Source organism: Heterodontus francisci, chromosome 29 (assembly GCF_036365525.1).
Source record: "Heterodontus francisci isolate sHetFra1 chromosome 29, sHetFra1.hap1, whole genome shotgun sequence".
Taxonomy (NCBI): domain Eukaryota; kingdom Metazoa; phylum Chordata; class Chondrichthyes; order Heterodontiformes; family Heterodontidae; genus Heterodontus; species Heterodontus francisci.
The window spans coordinates 72,214,113-72,242,056 of NC_090399.1; positions in this window are offsets into that span (position 1 = coordinate 72,214,113).

The window sequence follows — 27,944 nt, forward strand, 5'->3', positions numbered from 1 at the left end:
CGCTGGGTTGAGCACTACCTAGAACTGTACTCCAGGGAGAATGCTGTCACTGAGACTGCCCTCAATGCAGCCCAGCCTCTACCAGTCATGGATGAGCTGGACATACAGCCAACCAAGTCGGAACTCAGTGATGCCATTGATTCCCTAGCCAGCGGAAAAGCCCCTGGGAAGGACAGCATTACCCCTGAAATAATCAAGAGTGCCAAGCCTGCTATACTCTCAGCACTACATGAACTGCTATGCCTGTGCTGGGACGAGGGAGCAGTACCCCAGGACATGCGCGATGCCAACATCATCACCCTCTATAAAAACAAAGGTGACCGCGGTGACTGCAACAACTACCGTGGAATCTCCCTGCTCAGCATAGTGGGGAAAGTCTTTGCTCGAGTCGCTCTGAACAGGCTCCAGAAGCTGGCCGAGCGCGTCTACCCTGAGGCACAGTGTGGCTTTCGTGCAGAGAGATCGACTATTGACATGCTGTTCTCCCTTCGTCAGATACAGGAGAAATGCCGTGAACAACAGATGCCCCTCTACATTGCTTTCATTGATCTCACCAAAGCCTTTGACCTCGTCAGCAGACGTGGTCTCTTCAGACTACTAGAAAAGATCGGATGTCCACCAAAGCTACTAAGTATCATCACCTCATTCCATGACAATATGAAAGGCACAATTCAACATGGTGGCTCCTCATCAGAGCCCTTTCCTATCCTGAGTGGTGTGAAACAGGGCTGTGTTCTCGCACCCACACTTTTTGGGATTTTCTTCTCCCTGCTGCTTTCACATGCGTTCAAATCCTCTGAAGAAGGAATTTTCCTCCACACAAGATCAGGGGGCAGGTTGTTCAACCTTGCCCGTCTAAGAGCGAAGTCCAAAGTACGGAAAGTCCTCATCAGAGAACTCCTCTTTGCTGACGATGCTGCTTTAACATCTCACACTGAAGAATGCCTGCAGAGTCTCATCGACAGGTTTGCGTCTGCCTGCAATGAATTTGGCCTAACCATCAGCCTCAAGAAAACGAACATCATGGGGCAGGATGTCAGAAATGCTCCATCCATCAATATTGGCGACCACGCTCTGGAAGTGGTTCAAGAGTTCACCTACCTAGGCTCAACTATCACCAGTAACCTGTCTCTAGATGCAGAAATCAACAAGCGCATGGGTAAGGCTTCCACTGCTATGTCCAGACTGGCCAAGAGAGTGTGGGAAAATGGCGCACTGACACGGAACACAAAAGTCCGAGTGTATCAGGCCTGTGTCCTCAGTACCTTGCTCTACGGCAGCGAGGCCTGGACAACGTATGCCAGCCAAGAGCGACGTCTCAATTCATTCCATCTTCGCTGCCTTCGGAGAATACTTGGCATCAGGTGGCAGGACTATATCTCCAACACAGAAGTCCTTGAAGCGGCCAACACCCCCAGCTTATACACACTACTGAGTCAGCGGCGCTTGAGATGGCTTGGCCATGTGAGCCGCATGGAAGATGGCAGGATCCCCAAAGACACATTGTACAGCGAGCTCGCCACTGGTATCAGACCCACCGGCCGTCCATGTCTCCGTTATAAAGACGTCTGCAAACGCGACATGAAATCGTGTGACATTGATCACAAGTCGTGGGAGTCAGTTGCCAGCATTCGCCAGAGCTGGCGGGCAGCCATAAAGACAGGGCTAAATTGTGGCGAGTCGAAGAGACTTAGTAGTTGGCAGGAAAAAAGACAGAGGCGCAAGGGGAGAGCCAACTGTGCAACAGCCCCAACAAACAAATTTCTCTGCAGCACCTGTGGAAGAGCCTGTCACTCCAGAATTGGCCTTTATAGCCACTCCAGGCGCTGCTTCACAAACCACTGACCACCTCCAGGCGCGTATCCATTGTCTCTCGAGATAAGGAGGCCCAAAAGAAAAAGAATAGACCACTCAGCCTAACATCAGTCATTGGGAAAATGCTTGAATCAATTATTAAGAAAGAAATAGCAGGACATTTAGAACAACATAATGCATTCAAATAGAGTCAACATGGTTTTCCGAAAGGGAAATCATTTTTGACAAATTTGTTAGAGTTCTTTGAGGGTAGAACAAGCAGAGTGGATAAAGGTGAACCAGTCGATGTTGTATATTTGGAAATTTCAGAAGGCGTTTGATAAGGTGTCACATAAAAGGTTATTGCACAAAATAGGAGCTCAGGGTATTGGGGGTAATGTGTTGGAATGGATTGAGGATTGGCTAACACACAGAAGGCAGAGAGTCGGGATCAATGGGTCTTTTTTAGGTTGGAAAGCAGTAACTAGTCGGGTGCCACAAGGATTGGTCCTCGGGCCTCAGCTATTTACTTTCTACATTAATGACTTAGCGGAAGGGACAGAGTGTAATGTATCCAAGTTTGCTGGCGATACAAAAATAGGTGGGAAGGCGTGTAATGATGAGGCTAAACAAAATCTACAAAGGGATATAGATAGGTGAAGTGAGTGGGCAAAAACTTGGCAGATGGAGTTCAATGAGGGAAAGTGTGAGAAAATCCACTTTGGTAAGAAGAATAAAAAGGCTGATTATTATTTAGATGGAGAAAGACTACAAAATACTGCAGTCCAGAGAGATCTGGGTGTTCTTGTACATGAAACACAAAACGTTAGCATGCAGGTGCAGCAATTAATTAAGACAAATGGAATTTTGGTCTTTATTGCTGGGGAGTCAGAGTTTAAAAATAGGGAAGTCTTGTTACAACTGTACAGGGTGTTGGTGAGGCCACACCTGGGGTACTGCATACAGTTTTTGTCCCCGTATTTAAAGAAGGATATACTAACATTGCAGGCAATTCAGAAAAGGTTCACGAGGCTGATTCCTGGGATGAAGGGGTTGCCTTATAAAGAACAGCTAAATTGCTTAGGCCTTTATTCATTTGAGTTTAGAAGAACGAGATGTGATCTTATAGAAATATATAAGATTTTAAGGAGACTCGACAGGGTAGCTGTTGAGAAGATGTTTCCACCGGTGGCGGAATCTCGAACGAGGGGACATAGATACAGAATAAGGGAGCACACATTTAAAACTTTAAAAGAGAAGGAATTTCTTCTCTCAGAGGGTGGTGAATCTCTGGAATTCTCTACCTCAGATAGTTGTGGAGGTTAGGTCACTAAATATATTTAAGGAGGAGGTAGATAGATTTTTTAAATCTTGGGGAGTCGAGCGTTAGGCGGAGCAGGCCTGAAAGAGGAGTTGAGGCCTGGGACAGATCAACCATGATCTTATTGAATGGTGGGGCAGGCTTGAGGGGCTGAATGGCCTACTCCTGCTCCTAGTACTTTTTAAACATTTTCAATTCTTAATGTTTCTCTATTCCAAACCAACCATTCCATGTGGGGTTAATAATTTCAATGGGGTTGTGAGCTCAAGAATTGGAATCAAAGAAAGAGACACAAAATGATCACCCACTGCTGAGACTGAGGGTCATTAGATATTCAGTCTAACACTCTCCTAACTGAGTTATTTCAACCGCACACTCCCTGCAAACCCTTGTCATTGTTTTGGAAGAAACTATAACTCCAGTGACATTGTCCCTCCCACTCATCCCTCATTGTGGTCAATTGGAACCTGACCAGGTCTCGGAGCTCGGATTATGTTCATGTTTGGTTGTTGATATCTCAATGTGATCTTGTGTTTGGATCACTTTTAATCAGGTTCAAGGACAAATTCTTCCTTCATCCCTTCTCCCACATTGCTTCACTCTGTCTCATTCATTCTTTATTTCTTACAGCCCAGAAAGAGGTCGGAATCAGAGCTTACCCCCAAACCCTCTGCAGACAGACCCCCGTCTGTTACCCTGTTTGATTCAAGAGATCACTCAATTAAATACTCTAGTAATAAACATAGTTGGACACAGGAGCTAACTACACTGCAATGTTTATAAAAAGCACATTTTATGGGTTGTGTCACTGAGTCCACAGAGCAGGACGGGCCCAGACTCCAGCCCCAGCCTGTGTTGTGTTAGCCAATGTCACCTGGTGTGAAACCGAGCCACACAGAGTAGGAAAGGGACTGGCTGTATTCGTAGCCTGCGTTGAGTTAACTGATCCCACCCAGTGTGATATGGAGTCACACAGAGTAGGAAAGGGACTGGCTGTATTCGTGACCTGCGTTGAGTTAACTGATCCCACCCAGTGTGATATGGAGTCACACAGAGTAGGAAAGGGACTGGCTGTATTCGTAGCCTGCGTTGAGTTAACTGATCCCACCCACTGTGATATGGAGTCACACAGAGTAGGAAAGGGACTGGCTGTATTCGTAGCCTGCGTTGAGTTAACTGATCCCACCCAGTGTGATATGGAGTCACACAGAGTAGGAAAGGGACTGGCTGTATTCGTGACCTGCGTTGAGTTAACTGATCCCACCCAGTGTGATATGGAGCCACACAGAGTAGGAAAGGGACTGGCTGTATTCGTGACCTGCGTTGAGTTAACTGATCCCACCCAGTGTGATATGGAGCCACACAGAGTAGGAAAGGGACTGGTTGTATTCGTGACCTGGGTTGAGTTAACTGATCCCACCCAGTGTGATATGGAGCCACACAGAGTAGGAAAGGGACTGACTGTATTCGTGAACAGCGTTGTGTTAACTGATCCCACCCAGTGTGATATGGAGCCACACAGAGTAGGAAAGGGACTGGCTGTATTCATGGCCTGCGTTGAGTTAACTGATCCCACCCAGTGTGAGATGGAGTCACACAGAGTAGGAAAGGGACTGGTTGTATTCGTGAACAGCGTTGTGTTAACTGATCCCACCCACTGTGATATGGAGCCACACAGAGTAGGAAGGGGATTGGTTGTATTCGTGAACAGCGTTGAGTTAACTGATCCCACCCAGTGTGATATGGAGCCACACAGAGTAGGAAAGGGACTGGCTGTATTCATGGCCTGCGTTGAGTTAACAGATCCCACCCAGTGTGATATGGAGTCACACAGAGTAGGAAAGGGACTGGCTGTATTCGTAGCCTGCGTTGTGTTAACTGATCCCACCCAGTGTGATATGGAGCCACACAGAGTAGGAAAGGGACTGGCTGTATTCATGGCCTGCGTTGAGTTAACAGATCCCACCCAGTGTGATATGGAGTCACACAGAGTAGGAAAGGGACTGGTTGTATTCGTGAACAGCGTTGAGTTAACTGATCCCACCCACTGTGATATGGAGCCACACAGAGTAGGAAAGGGACTGGTTGTATTCGTGAACAGCGTTGTGTTAACTGATCCCACCCACTGTGATATGGAGCCACACAGAGTAGGAAAGGGACTGGTTGTATTCGTGAACAGCGTTGTGTTAACTGATCCCACCCACTGTGATATGGAGCCACACAGAGTAGGAAGGGGATTGGTTGTATCCATGGCCTGCGTTGAGTTAACAGATCCCACCCAGTGTGATATGGAGCCACACAGAGTAGGAAGGGGATTGGCTGTATTCATGGCCTGCGTTGAGTTAACTGATCCCACCCAGTGTGAGATGGAGTCACACAGAGTAGGAAAGGGACTGGCTGTATTCATGGCCTGCGTTGAGTTAACAGATCCCACCCAGTGTGATATGGAGCCACACAAAGTAGGAAGGGGACTGGTTGTATTCATGGCCTGCGTTGAGTTAACAGATCCCACCCAGTTTGATATGGAGCCACACAGAGTAGGAAAGGGCCTGGATCTATTCATGGCCTGCGTTGTGTTTACTGATCCCACCCAGTGTGATATGGAGTCACACAGAACAGAATGGGCCCAGGCTTCTTCCTCAGTTTGTGCTATCTTAGTTTAAAGGCGGGGCTAAAATGTGGCGAGTCGAAGAGACTTAGCAGTTGGCAGGAAAAAAGACAGAAGCACAAGGGGAGAGCCAACTGTGTAACAGCCCCGACAAACAATCTTTTCTGCAGCACCTGTGGAAGAGTCTGTCACTCTAATAATGGTCTTTATAGCCACTCCAGGCGCTGCTCCACAAACCACTGACCACCTTCAGGCGCTTACCCATTGTCTCTCGAGACAAGGAGGCCAAAAAATCAAGAAAGCTCATCTTACACCACTGTTATGACTAAGGGAAGAGGAGAGCACTGTTAATTCAGTCCCACTTCTCCACCGGTCACAACATGTTTATTTTATTTTCCCACTTATCGATATAGTTAATCATATAATCTACTTTCCAAGATTAGAACACACTAACCAGGTTTCTTTCCCGAACAACAAAATTATTAATTTATTATAAAACATGTTTTACCTAGTAATGAATTGAAGCATAAATGCACAGGTTAAGATTTTTGAACTCCCAACATTAAATTTTTACCTTTGCGTCTCACGCTCACACACACATACCCATATGTTCACCAGTTAACCGAAATAAAAGGATTTTTGGGTCTGAGCTCTATTACAGACAGAAAAAAAACCACCCGGCCAGATCATTTGCCCAACCCTGAAAAAAACAGTAGATGAGACACAATATACCAAAACTGGCACACAGTCCAACCTCCTCGCACACACAGACAGGCCATCAAAATCCCCCTGAGAACAGTTCTCTTCAGGCAGCGTTGAGGATTCTGTTTCGAAGGCTTTTATTCAAATACAGAAAACAAGATGAATTAACACAATGGACCCCATTGAAATTGCTGGAAAGTGAGTTTGGTTGTAGCCTTCTGTTCTGCCTTGGAATTCTCTGTTTCTTCTGCAGAAGACTTGACTTTATCTCTTTCCAGAAGGTAAAACACGCACACACACTGATGCACAACCAGAAAGCTTGTCAGTTTTTCTGCCCATCCCCGGTGGCCTGCTAATACTGAGCTTGTCCAATCAAATGAGCGCTGGCCACTTCTCTGTCCCTGTTACCAGGGTTTCTGTTCCAAGCCTAACCTGAGCCATGTGACAATCAGCAAGATTGTTGCCAATCTGGCTTTCTCAGTGCCCTCTTGATGGCTCTCACTTATATTAAAAAATGCGTGGTCCAACATTTAAATACAAGAAAAGTGCTGTGGATGCTGGAAATCTGAAATAAAAACAGAAATGCTGCAAATACGCAGCAGACTGATACAAAAGGTGAAGTCACACAGGATCAGAGGTGAGCTGGCAAGATGGATACATAACTGTCTCGGTCATAGAAGGCAGAGGGTAGCAGTGGAAGGGTGCTTTTCTGAATGGAGGGCTGTGACTAGTGGTGTTCCGCAGGAATCAGTGCTGGGACCTTTGCTGTTTGTAGTATATGTAAATGATTTGGAGGAAAATGTAGCTGGTCTGATTAGTAATTTTGCAGATGACACAAAGGCTGGTGGAGTTGCGGATAGTGATAAGGATTGTCAGAGGATACAGCAGGATATAGATCTGTTGGAGACTTGGGCGGAGAAATGGCAGATGGAGTTTAATCCGGACAAATGTGAGGTAATGCATTTTGGAAGGTCTAATGCAGGTGGGAAGTATACAGTAAATGGAAGAACCCTTAGGAGTATTGCCAGGCAGAGAGATATGGGCGTACAGGTCCACAGGTCACTGAAAGTGGCAACGCAGGTCGATAAGTTTTTCAAGAAGGCATACGGCATGCTTGCTTTCATCGGTCGGGGTACAGAGTATAAAAATTGGCAAGTCATGCTGCAGCTGTACAGAACTTTAGTTAGGCCACACTGAGAATATTGCGAGCAATTCTGATCGCCATACTACCAGAATGATGTAGAGGCTTTGGAGAGGGTACAGAAGAGGTTTACCAGGATGTTGCCTGGTCTGGAGGGCATTAGCTATGAGGAGAGGTTGGAAAAACTCGGATTGTTTTCACTGGAACGACGGAGGTGGAGGGGCGACTTGATAGAGGTTTACAAAGTTATGAGCGGCATGGACAGAGTGGATAGTCAGAATCTTTTTCCCAGGGTGGAAGAGTCAGTTACTAGGGGACAAAGGTTTAAGGTGCGAGGGGCAAAGTTTAGAGGGGATGTGCGAGGCAAGTTCTTTACACAGAGGATGGTGAGTACCTGGAATTACTGCCAGGGGAGGGGGTGGAAACAGGTACGATAGCGACGTTTAAGATGCATCTTGACAAATACATGAATAGGATGGGAATAGAGGGGTATGGTCCCTGGAAGTGCAGAAGGTTTTAGTTTAGGCAGGCATCAAGATCGGCGCAGGCCTGGAGGGCCGAATGACCCGTTCCTGTGTTGTACTGTTCATTGTTCTTCGTTCTTGTTCTATCTACATCGTGTGTGGCCATTTTTTGCATATCCTGGCATATCACCAAAAACTCTTTTAAAGGTTGTGAAATGCTTGGTTAGGTCTTCACATTGTTCTGCATCTAAGTACAAAAGTTTGTTATCCAATTTTCCTCGTCATTCTGTATTCACTAACCAGATAGTAGGAGGTTCAATCTGAGAATTGTCTCGGTCTCCTCTGCCTCATCCTCACTATCCTTTCCCTTTTCAACAGTCCCCATTACCTGACATGCCAGTACTGGCTTATCCTCCTCCATGTAATAATATTGCTTCAACATATTGATATGACACCACTGATTCTTTTTCTGGTGATCAGGGCTGTCAAGCAAGTAATCGACCTTACCCACTCTTTTGATCACTTTATACATACAACTGAACAACATATTTAATGGTTCACCCTGTAAAGGTAAAAATACCAATACTTCATCGTTTGGTTGAAAGTTTTGGGTCTTTAAGTTCTTGATGCCATTATTGGCATTTTGTTTTGCCACTAAACCTATTCGAAAGGGCTAAAACCTGTAGACTCATTGGTGAATGTTTGCCACAAATAAATACATTCTAGCCCTTTATCCCAATCATGTGGATATTCATGTCAGTATGATCTGATCATTATTTTGAGAGTTTGATAGTACCCTTAAGCTCCCTCCGTCTGTGGGTGATATGCTGAAGATTTTAACTCTCTGATAGTCAAATTGCTCATAAATTCTTGAAATGTTATTGACATGAAATTAGAACCTTGATACACTTGCACTTCAAGTAGCAAATCATATTTCATAACGAATTGGGTTAACTTCTCTACTAATACCTGATCAGTAATTGTCCTTAAATGAATGGCCACTGGAAATCGAGCAGCCATATCAATGATAGTAAGTAGATATTGAAGTCCTGCTTTTTTTTAGGAAAGCATCCTACACAGTCTGCCAATACTCTGCTAAACAAGGCGATGTTGCTCGCGCATCCACCAGAGCCATCAACGAACACACCATTGACATGTTGAAAATGTACTTTCACTGCGTTGACGGGTCTGGATGGGCTTTTCAGTTCACACCACACAGGGTCTCAAAATAATCATCATCTGCTCTTCCTTACACAAGCTGGTAATTAGACATTGCAACATTCTGCAGGTGGAGGAACAGGAGGAACACTAGTCCTCCTCAGATGAGGATGACTATGAAGTGAGTGAGGAGGACAATAATGCAAACAATGCCATTCTAGATATAAGGGCCATGGGGAGACATGCGAGGAGCATCAGGAAAAACCTCACATTTGCATGTTTCAGCCAACAATAGGTCACTTCAAAAAGAAACGTTGGGAGGTGACAACAAACATTCTCTCAATATGCTTACATACAGCTGAGGTCTGAATCACTGCTGTAATCCAAAAGAAGATCTCTTCTTACAACAGCACATGGACCTACTGTGGAGATGTGTCAAATGGCCTGTATGTTATCAACATTAAGAAAATCTCCCTGTGTCTCCACTGAAAATATTATACAGCATCAACACGCACTTATAGGAAGCTAGAACTTTTATGCATTTGGATGTGGCCAGCAGATCAAATCTCCTCCCCGGGATATGATGGAACTAGTGTTAGGGGAGAGTATAGTCAGGGGATGGATACCTTTCTCCATGACCTGGAATTCCAAAGGTTGTGTGCCTTCCCATTGCCAAGATGAAAGACACCTATTCACAGCTGGATCTGAATTTGGAGTGGATGGGGGAGGATCCAGCAGTCATGGTCCATATAGGAACATAGAAAATATATAGAAACAGGAATGATGTTCTCCTGAGAGTGTTTGAGAAGTTAGAGTCCAAATTAAAATGTAGAAGCTCAAACATAATAATCACTGATTGTTAATTGGGTCACAGACCAATTGGAATCGGGACAAGATGATTAGAGAATTAAATGTGTGGCTCAATGTGTGGTGTGGAAAGGAGGGTCTTCCATTCATGGGGCACTGGGAAAACAGGGAGCTGTTCCAATGGTATGGATTCCACTTAAACCAGGCTGGGATTATTGTCCTGATGAATCGTATAACCAGGGATATGGACAGGGCATTAAAGTAAAAGAGTGGGGGAGGGTTCAGGTGAAGGGAGATTTATAACACTAAATAGAAAATTATCAGGAACCAGAGCAGTGTAATGATTTGACCACAGGCAGCAGAGTAGGACAGGCGGGGACAAAGAGTTTAATGGTCAGGGAGTAAGGTCAATGAAAAGAGTCATGTGAAATAAAAATTAAAGGCTCCTTTTCTGAATCCATTATAAAATGGATGAACTAGTGGCAGAAATGAAGATAAATGTTTTAGATTTAATTGTCATTTTGATCCCTAGATGGAGTTTTGATGGTTGAAGGCATCACTGGTCGGGCAAAGGGATGGAGCATTAACATGGGTGTTAGAGCAAAAGAGAGTTGTGAGTGGAGGGTGTGTTTTAGTCGGGCTGGAGAATGTTCCTGCTATAGAAAGATATTTTCTTAAGTAATTATCTAAACACAAAGATCAGAATTTTAGAACAAAGAACAAAGAAAAGTACAGCACAGGAACAGGCCATTCGGCCCTCCAAGCCTGCGCCGATCTTGATGCCGTCTAAACTAAAACCTTCTGCACTTCCGGGGACCGTATCCCTCTTTAAATTCAAAGTTTTGAAGATCGAAGGACCTAATGTAGTTCAACAAGAATATGCTTGACGGATGGAGGAGCCTGGATGGGATCGGATGTGGACAGCAGAGTTTTAGTGGAGCTGAGCTTTGTTAATCTTGTCAGTGGAATGTTGACCAGGACCACATTGGATGAAGTGAGTCTCGAGATGACATGAGCATGGATGAGAGTTTCAACAGCACGTCGACTGCGGAGTGAATGGAGGACTTTGATGCTATGGAAGTAGGTGGTCTTTGTAATGAGAGAATCTGAGTTCTTGAAGCTCATTGTGGGGTCTAACGGGAAGCCAAGGTTACAAATATTATGGGTCCAATTGAGACAAAATCCAAGGAATAGTGGTAAAGAATGGAAGGTACAGAGTTTGTGCTGTGGGCATGAAGATGGTGGCTCTTGCCCTCCCAATGTTTAACTGGAAGAAACTGTGAATCATAAATGTTGTACATCATTCAAGCAATCTGAAACTCATTGGCAGTGTCAGGGTAGAGTGTGGTAAAGGAGAAGTAGAAATAGGGGTCGTCATGATGGACACAGGTGTACATGTGGATGCTGACCTTTTATGTTCTGATCATATCTTTCAAGGGCAGCATGGAAATGGGAAAGAACAGCTGGAGGGCTGGAGTAGATACTTGGAGGCTCCAAGGAAAAACAGGTCAACAGGGAAGAGTAGAATCACATGAGGACAGTACCAGTTATCTGGTGAATGAATCAGAGACATTGAAGGAGAATTGCATGGTCAACCATGTCAAAGATTGCAGAGAGACTGAGGAGGTCTTGTGGATGGATAGAGCGTTACAATAACTGTCACAGAAGGTGTGATATTTCACTTTGTTTGGGACAGTTTGAAGATTGTGGCAGGGGTGGAAACCTGATTGAAGAGAGTCAAATATGATACAGTCGGAAGGATGCACACGGTTTAGGGAGGCGACAACTTGCTGAAGGAATTTGGAGAGGAAAGAGAGATGTGAGATGGGATTGGAGTTTTTTTTTAAGAACACAGGGGTTGGGCCTTGACTTTTGAGGAAGGGGTGACAATAGTGGTTTTGAAAGGGATGGGGAAGAAAGTGAGAATAGAGACACATGTCAAATATCAACTAATATGAGGACCAAGAACAGGAGTGATTATTACTTCAGTAGAAATAAGCTCAAAGTTGCAGGAGGTGTCTTTCATGGACGAGAGAAATTTGCACAGAGACAAAGGGGAGATAGGAGAGTGATTGGTGAAAGAGGTTGGTTTCGGACAGAAAGGGTTGTTTTGTGGGCAATCGAAGGCTGATTTCAACAGAAGCTGGTGAACAGTTGCTTTTAAAGTTAGATTAAAAGAAGGCGCAGAGTTTCTCACACATTGTTGGAGGTGAGGGAGGAGAAGGTGAGGGAAAGGGTTTATAAAGTTTGCTGTTAGTGAAGAGACACAGGGGATATCTTTGCATTCCAGGATGACCCTGGAGAAATGACCACATAGAGGACAGTGAGGCTGCTTCATGTAGTCCAGCATGAACCATCTGTGGAGAAGAAACAATGAAGAATCCATCAACTGACTTGGGACAGGAAATCTGAGGGCAGAACAAGATCTTCTATGAGTGCGTGAGAGAGTCAAGGAACCAGTAAAGATGAAATGTTTCTCAAACACTGAATCCATTTTGGCCTCTTTTGAGGAACTTTTTTCTGCATTTGTACCTTTTCTAACCAGGTAAGTTTATTCTTGGAAGAAAATAGTTGCTATGATTGGATCCAATGGTGAACTGTAATGATTGTCAGAACATACTGCCTGAGGGTGCAGAATTGGCCATTTATTATGACTGCTCCTTTATTGGGGAATTAATTTGATGTCTTTTGATGGTGTATGGTCACTGCAACTCCACAAATTCAGCAGTTAAATTGACATCTGGATATTTTATGTTCGATCAATTTGTTTATCTACATTAAAATTCATCTTTAATATTATTGTTAATTATACATCACTATCCAAAGTGTTGTAAAAGATAGTAAGTCTACTCATTGTTTTTGACAAGGATTTCAGGAATATCACGACAAGTGACTGAGAAATCTATAAGCCCTGCTCCAGATCGATGTTCATTACTTGTTATCAACACAATTTCCCATTCAATGTAAACAAATATTTCACTCCATTCTTCAGCTCCTCTCTGAATTTCCTCTGTGTCAGTCCATAGATACAAGTGTTTGTGCAGGAACTGAGAAGCTGCAACATAAACCCAACTTGTTGTGCAATATATATCAGGTTACTGTAATATTTGTCTGTATAATTAAAGTTCACCACTGGCCAGTTTATCACAAGGACAACAAACGTCATCCACAACAGTATGAAATTGGCAGAAACAGTGAAAAGTAAAATCATGGAATTCCTCCGATTCTTCACCTCTGGATCATTCTGATTCTCACTGTTGCTCCGGAGTCCCCTGCGTACTCTATTTGCCATTATAATGTGTCTGACAGTCAAAGCATTGAACAACAGAATTAAAAGAATTGGTAAGATAGGGGTTATGATGCCTTTGATACACTCGTATGCCCTCCACAAGGGGGAGGTGAGGTAATCAGCTGTAGCAACACAATACCAAGGTACATTGTCAATTATAAATACAGGGTCACCTGTAAAGTAATAGGGAATATTTACAAGACAGCTCACCACAAACAAGATGGTGATAACCACAGTCGCTGTTTTCTCTGTGTTAAATCTTGATTGCAGCTTCTGACAGCAAATTGTTACAAAGCGATCAAAAGTGAAGGCGACAGTAAACCAGACCGAACAGTCTAAAGCTACAGTATATGCGACAATGTTTACCAGACACACAGGAGTTATAAACAGGAAACTAACTGGAAAGTACATGATATTAATCCGGTGTAATATCACATGGATGATAACCACCATTAGATCCGCCACTGCCATGGCCACCAGATAGCGAGTGATACATTTGGAGAGACCGCACTTTCCTCGAGACAAAATCACAATCGCCACCAAGTTAACTGGAAGAAACAGAAAATATGAAATTTTCCTCAACACTGTCCCCAAACATTTTTGAAGAATTATTTAAAGTTCAATAAGACAGTATGAAAATATAAGGTTTCCAGATCCGAATTAAATGTAATTTTTATTGAAAGAACTATTTATTTGTCGCAGGGAAATCTGTGGCAAAATGTAAGGGAAATTAAAATGTAAAACAGGTTCTTGGCCTCAGATAGTGAAAAATATACTGTGGTAAAAGTAAAAGTACTGACTTTTTTCTGGGGAATTCTGGTATCCAAAACACCAGAGCCTCCAAAATTAAGTAACTGAACTTCGGCTCCGCCCTGTTGGGTTCTGATGATACTACCTTCGACAACAACACCCCTTCCCCTCACTCCCAGAACTGTGATAGGGCTCCTTTGTCCTCACTTCCCATCTCACCAGCCTTTACATCCAAAGGATTATCCTCTTCCATTTCCACCACCTCCAGCGTGATGTCACCACAAAATACATCTTCCCCTCTCCGCCCCTCCCCTCTCAGCATTCTGAAGGGACCGCTCCCTCCATGACACCTTGATCCACTCCTCCCTCACCCCCAATACCTCATCCCCTTTACACGGCACCTTTAATGCAATCACAGGAGGTGTAATACCTGCCCGTTTACCTCTGCTTTCCTCACTCGCCAATGTCCCAAACACTCCTTCCATATGATGCAGCAATTTACTTGTACTTCTTTCAATTTACTATACTGTATTCACCGTTCACAATGTGATTGTCTCTACATTGGGGAAACCAAACGCATTTGGGTGACTGCTTTGTGGAATACCTCCACTCATTCTGTAAACATGACCCCAAGCTTTCTGTTGCTTACTATAATAATTCACCACCCTGTTCCATGTCCTTGAACTGCAGCAGTCTTCCAGTGAACATCAACGCAAGCTCGAGGAACAGCACCTCATCTTCAGATTAGACACTCTACAGCCTTCTGGATTCAACATTGAGTTCAACAAATTCAGAGAAGGACTGCTTTTTCATTCTAAAATGAAAGCGGAATACTGGAGATGCTGGAAATCTGAAATAAAAACAAAAAAATGCTGGAAATCTTTCAGTATCTGTGGAGAGAGAAGCAGAGTTAACACTTCAGGTCAGTGACCCTTCATCAGAACTTAAAAATGTTGCAAATGTAATAGGTTTTAAGCAAATAAAGCAGGGGTGGAGCAAGAGATAACAAAAGGGAAGTTGTTGATCGGACAGAGGGTCACAGAGAATAACTGACCAGAAGGTCTTGGAGCAAAGACAAACGGTATGTTAATGGTATGCTGAAAGGGAAAGAGTTAGTGCAGAGAGGATGTTAATTGACAGAAAAATGAACAACCCTGGTCCAAAGCACAAAGACGAAAAAACAGTGGGTCGCCACGTCGTGAAAAAAAAAAGATTAAACAAACTAAAATAAAATAATAAAATAAATTAATACATTATAAAAAATAAAAATAAATAAAAAGGGGAGCTCTTCATGCTCTGAAATTATTAAATTTAATGTTCAGTCTGGCAGGCTATAGCGTGCCTAATCCTTAAATGAGAAGCTGTTCCTCGATCTGGCATTGATGTTCACTGGAACACTGCAGCAAGCTCAGGACTGGTATGTAGGTATGAAAGCAGGGGTGTGTGTTGTAATGGAAAGCAACCAGAAGCTCGAGTCATGCTTTCAGACTGAGTGGAGGTGTTCCACAAAGCAGTCACCCAATCTGCGTTTGGTCTCCCCAGTGTAGAGGAGACCACATTTTGAGCAGTGAATACAGTATGCTAAATTGAAAGAATGCTTCACCTGAAAGGAGTTTTTGGGGCCTTGAATAATGAGAAGACAGAGGGTAAAAGGACAGGTGTTGCACCCACTGTGATGCATAGGAAGGTGTCGTGGGAAGGGGACGACGTGTTGGGGGTAATGGAAGAGTGGACCAGGATGTCGCAGAGGGAACGATCCCTTCAGAATGCTGACATTAGGGGGGGAGGCAACTTGCATTTGGTAGTGGCATCATGCTGGACGTGGTGGAAATGGCAGAGGATGATCTTTTGGATGTGGAGGCAGTTGATGACTGTATTAGTGCAGTTTCCTGATCCGCCCCCAAATGGAAAACTTCATCAACGTTACTTCCAATTTCCCCCTTCTCTCACTTTACATGGTCTATCTCTAACACTTCCCTTCCCTTCCTTGATTTCTCTAACTCCATCTCTGGGGATAGGCTGTCTACTAATAATCATTATATGCCCACCGATTCCCACAGCTAGCTCGACTGCACTTCTTCAGACCCTGCCTCTTGGAACGACGACATTCCATTCCCCCAGTTTCTCCATCCCCGATGCATCTGCTCTGATGATGCAACCTCCCACGACAGCACTTTTGATTTGTCTTCCTTTATCCTCAAACGAGGATTAAACCCCACTATGGTTGACAGGGCTCTTGACTGTGTCCAGCCTATTTACCACATTTTTACCCTCACCACTTCCCCTTCCTCCCAGAACTGCCACAGGGATCCCTTTGTCCTCACATTCTACCCCACCTGCCTCCACATCCAAAGGATCATCCTCTGCCATGTCTGCCACGTCCAGCGTGATGCTATGACCAAAAGCATTCTTCCCTCCCCTCCCCTGTCAGCATTCCGAAGGGATCATTCCCTCCACAACACCCTGGTCCACTCCTCCATTACCCCCAGATCCTTGTTGCCTTCCCACGACACCTTCCCCTGCAATCGCAGGAGGTGTAATACCTGCCATTTTACCTCCTCTCTTCTCACTATCCAAGGCCCAAACACTCCTTCCAGATCAAGCAGCAATTTACATGTACTTCTTTCAATGTAGTATTCTGTATTCACTGCTCACAATGAGATCTCCTCTCCAATGGGGAGACCAAACGCAGATTGGGTGACCACTTTGCGGAACACCGCCACTCAGTCCAAAAGCATGACTCCGAGATTCTGGTTGCTTGCCATTTCTACACCCGCCACCCCCCACCCCCCACTCCCACTCTCATGCTCACATATCAGTCCTGGGATTGCTGCAGTGTTCCAGTGAACATCAATGCCAGCTCGACGAACAGCATCTCATTTACCGATTCAGCACACTACAGCCTGCCAGACATGACGGGGCCCCCTTTTTATTTTTATTTATTTTTGTTATAATTTGCTATTTCTTATTTGTTTATTTTATTTTAGTTTGTTTCGTAATTCATTTTTATTTACCATGTGCCTACCAACTGTCTTATTTTCATCTTTGTGCTTGAGGCTAGGGTTGTTCATTTTTCTGTCAATTAACACCCTCTCTGCATTAACACTTTGTCTTTCAGCACACCATTAACATACCGTTTGCTTTTGCTCCATGACCTTATGGTCAGTTATTCTCTGTCACCCTCTGTCCTAGCAACATATCTCTTTGCTCACCCCCACTTTATTTACTTAAAACCTAACATTTAACATTCTAACATTTGCAAGTTCTAATGAATGGTCACTGACCTGAAACGTTAACTCTGCTTCTCTCGCCACAGATACTGCCAGACCTCCTGAGTATTTCCAGCATTTCTTCTTTTTATTACTGCGTTTTCATTCTATTTCATTGCATTTTACTTTGTTTTATTTTATGAAGTTACATTTTTAAACCATCAGCCTGTCTTAAACCTTGTTTTTCAGGTTTTTGCTTTTGCACTGCCATGAACAATCTCTCTGGACAAATGCTTTGTCCTTTCATATTGCTAAATGCTCCTTTTGCCTTTGATCCATGATATGTTTGTCATTTAATCTCTTTTGCCCTCCGCCTATTCGCACACCTTCCCTTATGTTCTTCTTCCCCCTCCCTCCTTCTCACTTGCTCAAAGTCTATTACATTCCTAATCTTTACCATTTCTGATGAAAGGTCACAGACCCTAAACATTAAATCTGTTTCTTTCTCCACAGATGCTGCCAGACCTGCTGAGTATTTCAGAACTTTCTGCTTTTATTTCAGATTTCCAGCATCCGCAGTATTTTGTTTTTATTATTCTGGAGAGTGCATTCTCCCCCTGTTGGGTTATGGTCTGTACAACATGGAGAGCACTCTCTCGTCATGTTGGGTTACGGTCTGTACAACATGGAGAGCACACTCTCGTCCTGTTGGGTTACGGTCTGTACAACATGGAGAGCAAACTCTCGTCCTGTTGGGTTATGGTCTGTACAACATGGAGAGCACACACTTGTCCTGTTGGGTTACGGTCTGTACAACATGGAGAGCAAACTCTCGTCTTGTTGGTTACGGTCTGTACAACATGGAGATCACACTCTCATCCTATTAGGTTACAGTTTGTACATCACTGACAGTGAATTCTCCTCTTATTTTTAAACATTGCCCTGGAAAAGAGCAGAATGGAAATGTCTGCTGGATTGGATCATGCTCCTGTAACAAGAATCACCAGGAGTTCCCTCCCACTTCCATTGAGAAACAAAATCAAAGCTGAATTCAAATCCATGCAAACAAGTGAAATTCTGCAGTTACATGATATGTCAACATGAAATAAAATTACAGTACAATAACTCTTAGAATCCTTGGTTATATATTCCACCCACTAACATCAGCACATTTAAAATTGCTTTATTTATTTCGAATCTGATGTTCATATGGACTCCAGAAAAGTTTCTAGTGCAAACAATAAACAGAATTGATATTTTAGCATTTTCGATGTTGAAAATTCAAGAAACAATATAACTCTACTTCAGAAATCATATTAAGATAACAGGAGAGTTACTTGCCAACTAACTGATGCCATCAAACAGGAAAAATATAACATGAAGAATGACACATTGATATATAACTTTTACTCTGCTTACTGTCTTACCAGGAATACTGACGGCTGCAAGAATCGGATAGTAAATGAGTTCGATCTGGTAAATTACAGGGTATCCCATTTCTTAGGTGAAACACCAATGTAGAGACTTCTTCAGAGGAGCCCTTATTAATAGCACAGATCAACCTCCACAGGGACAGTCATCTGGGATATGTGAGCACGGATATTAGTTACAGTCCAGTGAATAAACTGATTTAATGAACATATTTTCTCACACATTACGTAATACAATAGAGTCATTAGAGGATATGGAAAACAAAATAATGTTATATTCCTCAGAAATGTCTTCAAAACATGATTTGCAACTTCTTTTGTTAGGATCTCAAGTGTTTATGTGGATGAAAAGTCTCAGGAACAATAGCCCTGGTGTTAATGTGGATGAACAGTCTCAGGAACAATAGTCCTGGTGTTGATGTGGATGAACAATCTCAGGAACAATAGTCCTGGTGTTGATGATGATGAACAGTCTCAGGAACAATAGTCCTGGTGTTGATGCGGATGAACAGCTTCAGGAACAATAGCACTGGCGTTGATGTGGTGAACAGTCTAAGGCAAAATAGCACTGATGTTCATGTGGATGAACAGTCTCAGGAACAATAGCCCTGGTGTTGATGTGGATGAACAGTCTCAAGAACAATAACCCTGGTGTTGGAGATGATGAACAGTCTGTGGAACAATAGCCCTGGTGTTGATGATGATGAATAGTATGTGGAACAATAGCCCTGGTGTTGATGTGGATGAACAGTCTCAGGAACAATAGCCCTGGTATTGATGTAGATGAACATTTTCAGGAACAATGGCACTGGTGTTGCTGTGGATGAACAGTCTCAGGAACATTAGCCCCTGTGCTGATGATGCTGAACAGTCTCCGGAACAGTAGCCCTGGTGTTGATATGGATGAACAGTCTCAGGAAAATTAACCCTGGTGTTGATGTGGATGAACAGTGTCAGGAACAATAGCCCTGGTGTTGATATGGATGAACAGTCTCAGGAAAATTAACCCTGGTGTTGATGTGGATGAACAGTGTCAGGAACAATAGCCCTGGTGTTGCTTTGGATGAACAGTCTCAGGAACATTTGCCGTGGTATTGATGTTGATGAACAGTCTCAGGAACAATAGCCCTGGTGTTGATGTGGATGAACAGTTTCAGGAACAACAGCCCTGTTGTTGCATTGGATGAACAGTCTCAGGAACAATAGCCCTGGTGTTGATGTGGATGAACAGTTTCAGGAACAATAGCCCTGGTGTTGATGTGGATGAACATTCTCAGGAACAATAGCCCTTGTGTTGATGTGGATGAACAGTCTCAGGAACAATAGCCCTGGTGTTGATGTGGATGAACAGTCTCAGGAACAATAGCCCTGGTGTTGATGTGGATGAACAGTCTGTGGAACAATAGCCCTGGTGTTGATGATGATGAATAGTATGTGGAACAATACCCCTGGTGTTGATGTGGATGAACAGTCTCAGGAACAATCGCAAGGTGTTGATGTGGATGAGCAGTCTGAGGAACATTAGCCTTGGTATTGATGTGGATGAACATTTTCAGGAAAAATGGCACTGGTGTTGCTGTGGATGAACAGTCTCAGGAACATTAGCCCCTGTGCGAATGATGATGAACAGTCTGTGGAACAAAAGCCCTGGTGTTGATGTGGATGAAGAGTCTCTGGAACAGTATCCCTGGTGTTGATATGGATGAACAGTCTCACGAACAACAGACCTGGTGTTGATGTGGATGAACAGTGTCAGGAAAAATAGCCCTGGTGTTGATGTGGATGAACAGTCTCACGAACAATAGACCTGGTGTTGCTTTGGATGAACAGTCTCAGGAACAATTGCCGTGGTAATGATGTTGATGAACAGTTTCAGGAACAATAGCCCTGGTGTTGATGTGGATGAACAGTCTCAGGAACAATAGCACTGGTGTTGATGTGGATGAACAGTCTCAGGAACAATAGCCCTGGTGTTGATGTGGATGAACAGTCTCAGGAACAATAGCCTTGGTGTTGCATTGGATGAACAGTCTCAGGAACAATAGCCCTGGTTTGATGTGAATGAACATTCTCAGGAACAATAGCCCAGGTGTTGCTGTGGATGAACAGTCTCAGGAACAATAGCCCTGGTGTTGATGTGGATGAACAGTCTCAGGAACAATAGCCCAGGTGTTGATGTGGATGAACAGTCTCAGGAACAATAGCCCTGGTGTTGATGTGGATGAACAGTCTCAGGAACAATAGCCCTGGTGTTGATGTTGATGAACAGTCTCAGGAAAAATAGCCCTGGTGTTGATGTGGATGAACAGTGTCAGGAACAATAACGCTCGTGTTGGAGATGATGAACAGTCTGTGGAACAATAGCCCTGGTGTTGATGATGATGAATAGTATGTGGAACAACAGCCCTGGTGTTGATGTGGATGAACAGTCTCAAGAACAATAGCAAGGTGTTGATGTGGATGAACAGTCGCAGGAACAATAGCAAGGTGTTGATGTGGATGAACAGTCGCAGGAATAATAACCCTGCTGTTGATGTGGATGAACAGTTTCAGAAACAATAGCCCTGGTGTTGATGTGGATGAACTGTCTCTGGAACAGTAGCCCTGGTGTTGATATGGATGAACAGTCTCAGGAACAATAACCCTGGTGTTGATGTGGATGAACAGTGTCAGGAACAATAGCCCTGGTGTTGCTTTGGATGAACAGTTTCAGAAACAATTGCCGTGGTATTGATTTTGATGAACAGTTTCAGGAACAACAGCCCTGGTGTTGATGTGGATGAACAGTCTCAGGAACAATAGCCCTGGTGTTGATGTGCATGAACAGTCTCAGGAACAATAGCCCTGGTGTTGATGTGGATGAACAATTTCAGAAACAACAGCCCTGTTGTTGCTTTGGATGAACAGTCTCAGGAACAATAGCCCTGGTGTTGATGTGGATGAACAGTCTCATGAACAATAGCCCTGGTGCAGACGTGGATGAACAGTTTCAGGAACAATAGCACTGGTGTTGCTTTGGATGAACAGTCTCAGGAACAATAGCCCTGGTGTTGATGTGGATCAACCGTCTCAGGAACAATTGCCGTGGTATTGATGTCGATGAACAGTTTCAGGAACAACAGCCCTGGTGTTGATGTGGATGAGTAGTCTCAGGAAAAATAGCCCTAGTAGTGATGCAGATGAACATTTTAAGGAACAATAGCACTGGTGTTGCTGTGGATGAACAGTCTCAGGAACAACAGGCCTGGTGTTGATGTGGATGAACAGTCTCAGAAACAATCGTCCTGGTTTTGATGATGATGAACAGTCTGTGGAAGAATAGTCCTGGTGTTGATGTGGATGAACAGTCTCAGGAACAATAGCCTGGTGTTGATGTGGTTGAACAGTCGCTGGAATAATAGCCCTGGTGTTGATGTGGATGAACAGTCTCAGGGACAATAGCCCTGGTGTTGATGTGGATGAACAGTCTCAGGAACAATAGCCTGGTGTTGATGTGGATGAACAGTCTCAGGGACAACAGCACTGATGTTGATGTTGATGAACAGTCTCAGGAACAAAAGCCCTGGTGTTGATTTGGATGAACAATCTCAGGGACAATTGCCCTGGTGTTGATGTGAATGAATAGTCTCAGGAATAATAGCCCTGGTATTTGTGGTTTAGAGATACAGCACTGAAACAGGCCCTTTGACCCACTGAGTCTGTGACGACCATCAACCACCCATTTTTATACTAATCCTACATTACTACCACATCCCCACCTGTCCCTATATTTCCCTACCACCTACCTTTCCGAGGGGCAATTTATAAAGGCCAATTAACCTATCAACCAACCAGCATGTGGGAGGAAACCGGAGCTCCCGGAGGAAACACACGCAGACACAGGGAGAACTTGCAAACTCCACACAGGCAGTCCCCAGAATTGAACCCGGGTCACAGTAGCCGTGAGGCTGTGGTGCTAACCACTGCGCCACTGTGATGTAGATGAACAGTTTCAGGAACGATAGCACTGGTGTTGCATTGGATGGACAGTCTCAGGAACAATAGCCCTGGTGTTGATGTGGATGAACAGTGTCTGGAACAACAGCCGTGTTGTTGATGTGGATGAACAGTCTCAGGAACAATAGCCCTGGTGTTGATGGTGATGAACAGTCTCAGGAACAATAGCCCTGGTGTTGATGTGGGTGAACAGTCTCAGGAACAATAGCCCTGGTGTTGATGTGGATGAACAGTCTCAGGAACAATAGCCCTGGTGTTGATGTGGATGAACAGTCTCAGGAACAATAGCCCTGGTGTTGATGTGGATGAACAGTTTCAGGAACAATAGCCCTGGTGTTGATGTGGGTGAACAGTCTCAGGAACAATAGCTCTGGTGTTGATGTGGATGAACAGTCTCAGGAACAATAGCCCTGGTGTTGATGTGGGTGAACAGTCTCAGGAACAATAGCCCTGGTGTTGATGTGGATGAACAGTCTCAGGAACAATAGCCCTGGTGTTGATGTGGATGAACAGTCTCAGGAACAATAGCCCTGGTGTTGATGTGGATAAAATTGTCAGGAACAATAGCACTGGTGTTGCTTTGGATGAACAGCTTCAGGAACAATAGCCCTGGTGTTGCTTTGGATGAACAGCTTCAGGAACAATAGCCCTGGTGTTGATGTGGATGAACAGTCTCAAGAACAAGAACCCTGGTGTTGATGATGATGAACAATCTGTGGAACAATAGCAAGGTGTTGATGTGGATGAACAGTCGCAGGAACAATAGCAAGGTGTTGATGTGGATGAACAGTCGCAGGAATAATAACCCTGCTGTTGATGTGGATGAACAGTTTCAGAAACAATAGCCCTGGTGTTGATGTGGATGAACTGTCTCTGGAACAGTAGCCCTGGTGTTGATATGGATGAACAGTCTCAGGAACAATAACCCTGGTGTTGATGTGGATGAACAGTGTCAGGAACAATAGCCCTGGTGTTGCTTTGGATGAACAGTTTCAGAAACAATTGCCGTGGTATTGATTTTGATGAACAGTTTCAGGAACAACAGCCCTGGTGTTGATGTGGATGAACAGTCTCAGGAACAATAGCCCTGGTGTTGATGTGCATGAACAGTCTCAGGAACAATAGCCCTGGTGTTGATGTGGATGAACAATTTCAGAAACAACAGCCCTGTTGTTGCTTTGGATGAACAGTCTCAGGAACAATAGCCCTGGTGTTGATGTGGATGAACAGTCTCATGAACAATAGCCCTGGTGCAGACGTGGATGAACAGTTTCAGGAACAATAGCACTGGTGTTGCTTTGGATGAACAGTCTCAGGAACAATAGCCCTGGTGTTGATGTGGATCAACCGTCTCAGGAACAATTGCCGTGGTATTGATGTCGATGAACAGTTTCAGGAACAACAGCCCTGGTGTTGATGTGGATGAGTAGTCTCAGGAAAAATAGCCCTAGTAGTGATGCAGATGAACATTTTAAGGAACAATAGCACTGGTGTTGCTGTGGATGAACAGTCTCAGGAACAACAGGCCTGGTGTTGATGTGGATGAACAGTCTCAGAAACAATCGTCCTGGTTTTGATGATGATGAACAGTCTGTGGAAGAATAGTCCTGGTGTTGATGTGGATGAACAGTCTCAGGAACAATAGCCTGGTGTTGATGTGGTTGAACAGTCGCTGGAATAATAGCCCTGGTGTTGATGTGGATGAACAGTCTCAGGGACAATAGCCCTGGTGTTGATGTGGATGAACAGTCTCAGGAACAATAGCCTGGTGTTGATGTGGATGAACAGTCTCAGGGACAACAGCACTGATGTTGATGTTGATGAACAGTCTCAGGAACAAAAGCCCTGGTGTTGATTTGGATGAACAATCTCAGGGACAATTGCCCTGGTGTTGATGTGAATGAATAGTCTCAGGAATAATAGCCCTGGTATTTGTGGTTTAGAGATACAGCACTGAAACAGGCCCTTTGACCCACTGAGTCTGTGACGACCATCAACCACCCATTTTTATACTAATCCTACATTACTACCACATCCCCACCTGTCCCTATATTTCCCTACCACCTACCTTTCCGAGGGGCAATTTATAAAGGCCAATTAACCTATCAACCAACCAGCATGTGGGAGGAAACCGGAGCTCCCGGAGGAAACACACGCAGACACAGGGAGAACTTGCAAACTCCACACAGGCAGTCCCCAGAATTGAACCCGGGTCACAGTAGCCGTGAGGCTGTGGTGCTAACCACTGCGCCACTGTGATGTAGATGAACAGTTTCAGGAACGATAGCACTGGTGTTGCATTGGATGGACAGTCTCAGGAACAATAGCCCTGGTGTTGATGTGGATGAACAGTGTCTGGAACAACAGCCGTGTTGTTGATGTGGATGAACAGTCTCAGGAACAATAGCCCTGGTGTTGATGGTGATGAACAGTCTCAGGAACAATAGCCCTGGTGTTGATGTGGGTGAACAGTCTCAGGAACAATAGCCCTGGTGTTGATGTGGATGAACAGTCTCAGGGACAATAGCCCTGGTGTTGATGTGGATGAACAGTCTCAGGAACAATAGCCTGGTGTTGATGTGGATGAACAGTCTCAGGGACAACAGCACTGATGTTGATGTTGATGAACAGTCTCAGGAACAAAAGCCCTGGTGTTGATGTGGATGAACAGTCTCAGGAACAATAGCCCTGGTGTTGATGTAGATGAACAGTCTCAGGAATAATAGCCCTGGTGTTGATGTGGATGAAAAGTCTCAGGAATAATAGCCCTGGTGTTGATGTGGATGAACAGTCTCAGGAACAATAGTCCTGGTGTTGATGTGGATGAACAGTCGCACAAACAACAGTCCTGGTGTTGATGTGGATGAACAGTCTCAGGAACAATAGTCCTGGTGTTGATGTGGATGAACAGTCGCACAAACAACAGTCCTTGTGGTGATGTGGATGAACAGTCTCAGGAACAATAGCCCTGGTGTTGATGTGGATGAACAGTCTCAGGAACAATAGCCCTGGTGTTGATGTGGATGAACAGTTTCAGGAACAATAGCCCTGGTGTTGATGTGGGTGAACAGTCTCAGGAACAATAGCCCTGGTGTTGATGTGGATGAACAGTCTCAGGAACAATAGCCCTGGTGTTGATGTGGGTGAACAGTCTCAGGAACAATAGCCCTGGTGTTGATGTGGATGAACAGTCTCAGGAACAATAGCCCTGGCGTTGATGTGGATGAACAGTCTCAGGAACAATAGCCCTGGTGTTGATGTGGATGAACAGCTTCAGGAACAATAGCCCTGGTGTTGATGTGGATGAACAGTCTCAAGAACAAGAACCCTGGTGTTGATGATGATGAACAATCTGTGGAACAATAGCCCTGGTGTTGATGATGATGTACAGTCTCAGGAACAATAACCCTTGTGTTGATGTGGATGATCATTCTCAAGACCATTAGCCCTGGTGTTTCTGTGGATGAACAGTCGCTGGAATAATAGCCCTGGTGTTCATGTGGATGTACAGTCTCAGGAAAAATTGTCCTGGTGTTGATGTGGATCAACCGTCTCAGGAACAATTGCCGTGGTATTGATGTCGATGAACAGTTTCAGGAACAACAGCCCTGGTGTTGATGTGGATGAGTAGTCTCAGGAAAAATAGCCCTAGTAGTGATGCAGATGAACATTTTAAGGAACAATAGCACTGGTGTTGCTGTGGATGAACAGTCTCAGGAACAACAGGCCTGGTGTTGATGTGGATGAACAGTCTCAGAAACAATCGTCCTGGTTTTGATGATGATGAACAGTCTGTGGAAGAATAGTCCTGGTGTTGATGTGGATGAACAGTCTCAGGAACAATAGCCTGGTGTTGATGTGGTTGAACAGTCGCTGGAATAATAGCCCTGGTGTTGATGTGGATGAACAGTCTCAGGGACAATAGCCCTGGTGTTGATGTGGATGAACAGTCTCAGGAACAATAGCCTGGTGTTGATGTGGATGAACAGTCTCAGGGACAACAGCACTGATGTTGATGTTGATGAACAGTCTCAGGAACAAAAGCCCTGGTGTTGATTTGGATGAACAATCTCAGGGACAATTGCCCTGGTGTTGATGTGAATGAATAGTCTCAGGAATAATAGCCCTGGTATTTGTGGTTTAGAGATACAGCACTGAAACAGGCCCTTTGACCCACTGAGTCTGTGACGACCATCAACCACCCATTTTTATACTAATCCTACATTACTACCACATCCCCACCTGTCCCTATATTTCCCTACCACCTACCTTTCCGAGGGGCAATTTATAAAGGCCAATTAACCTATCAACCAACCAGCATGTGGGAGGAAACCGGAGCTCCCGGAGGAAACACACGCAGACACAGGGAGAACTTGCAAACTCCACACAGGCAGTCCCCAGAATTGAACCCGGGTCACAGTAGCCGTGAGGCTGTGGTGCTAACCACTGCGCCACTGTGATGTAGATGAACAGTTTCAGGAACGATAGCACTGGTGTTGCATTGGATGGACAGTCTCAGGAACAATAGCCCTGGTGTTGATGTGGATGAACAGTGTCTGGAACAACAGCCGTGTTGTTGATGTGGATGAACAGTCTCAGGAACAATAGCCCTGGTGTTGATGGTGATGAACAGTCTCAGGAACAATAGCCCTGGTGTTGATGTGGGTGAACAGTCTCAGGAACAATAGCCCTGGTGTTGATGTGGATGAACAGTCTCAGGGACAATAGCCCTGGTGTTGATGTGGATGAACAGTCTCAGGAACAATAGCCTGGTGTTGATGTGGATGAACAGTCTCAGGGACAACAGCACTGATGTTGATGTTGATGAACAGTCTCAGGAACAAAAGCCCTGGTGTTGATGTGGATGAACAGTCTCAGGAACAATAGCCCTGGTGTTGATGTAGATGAACAGTCTCAGGAATAATAGCCCTGGTGTTGATGTGGATGAAAAGTCTCAGGAATAATAGCCCTGGTGTTGATGTGGATGAACAGTCTCAGGAACAATAGTCCTGGTGTTGATGTGGATGAACAGTCGCACAAACAACAGTCCTGGTGTTGATGTGGATGAACAGTCTCAGGAACAATAGTCCTGGTGTTGATGTGGATGAACAGTCGCACAAACAACAGTCCTTGTGGTGATGTGGATGAACAGTCTCAGGAACAATAGCCCTGGTGTTGATGTGGATGAACAGTCTCAGGAACAATAGCCCTGGTGTTGATGTGGATGAACAGTTTCAGGAACAATAGCCCTGGTGTTGATGTGGGTGAACAGTCT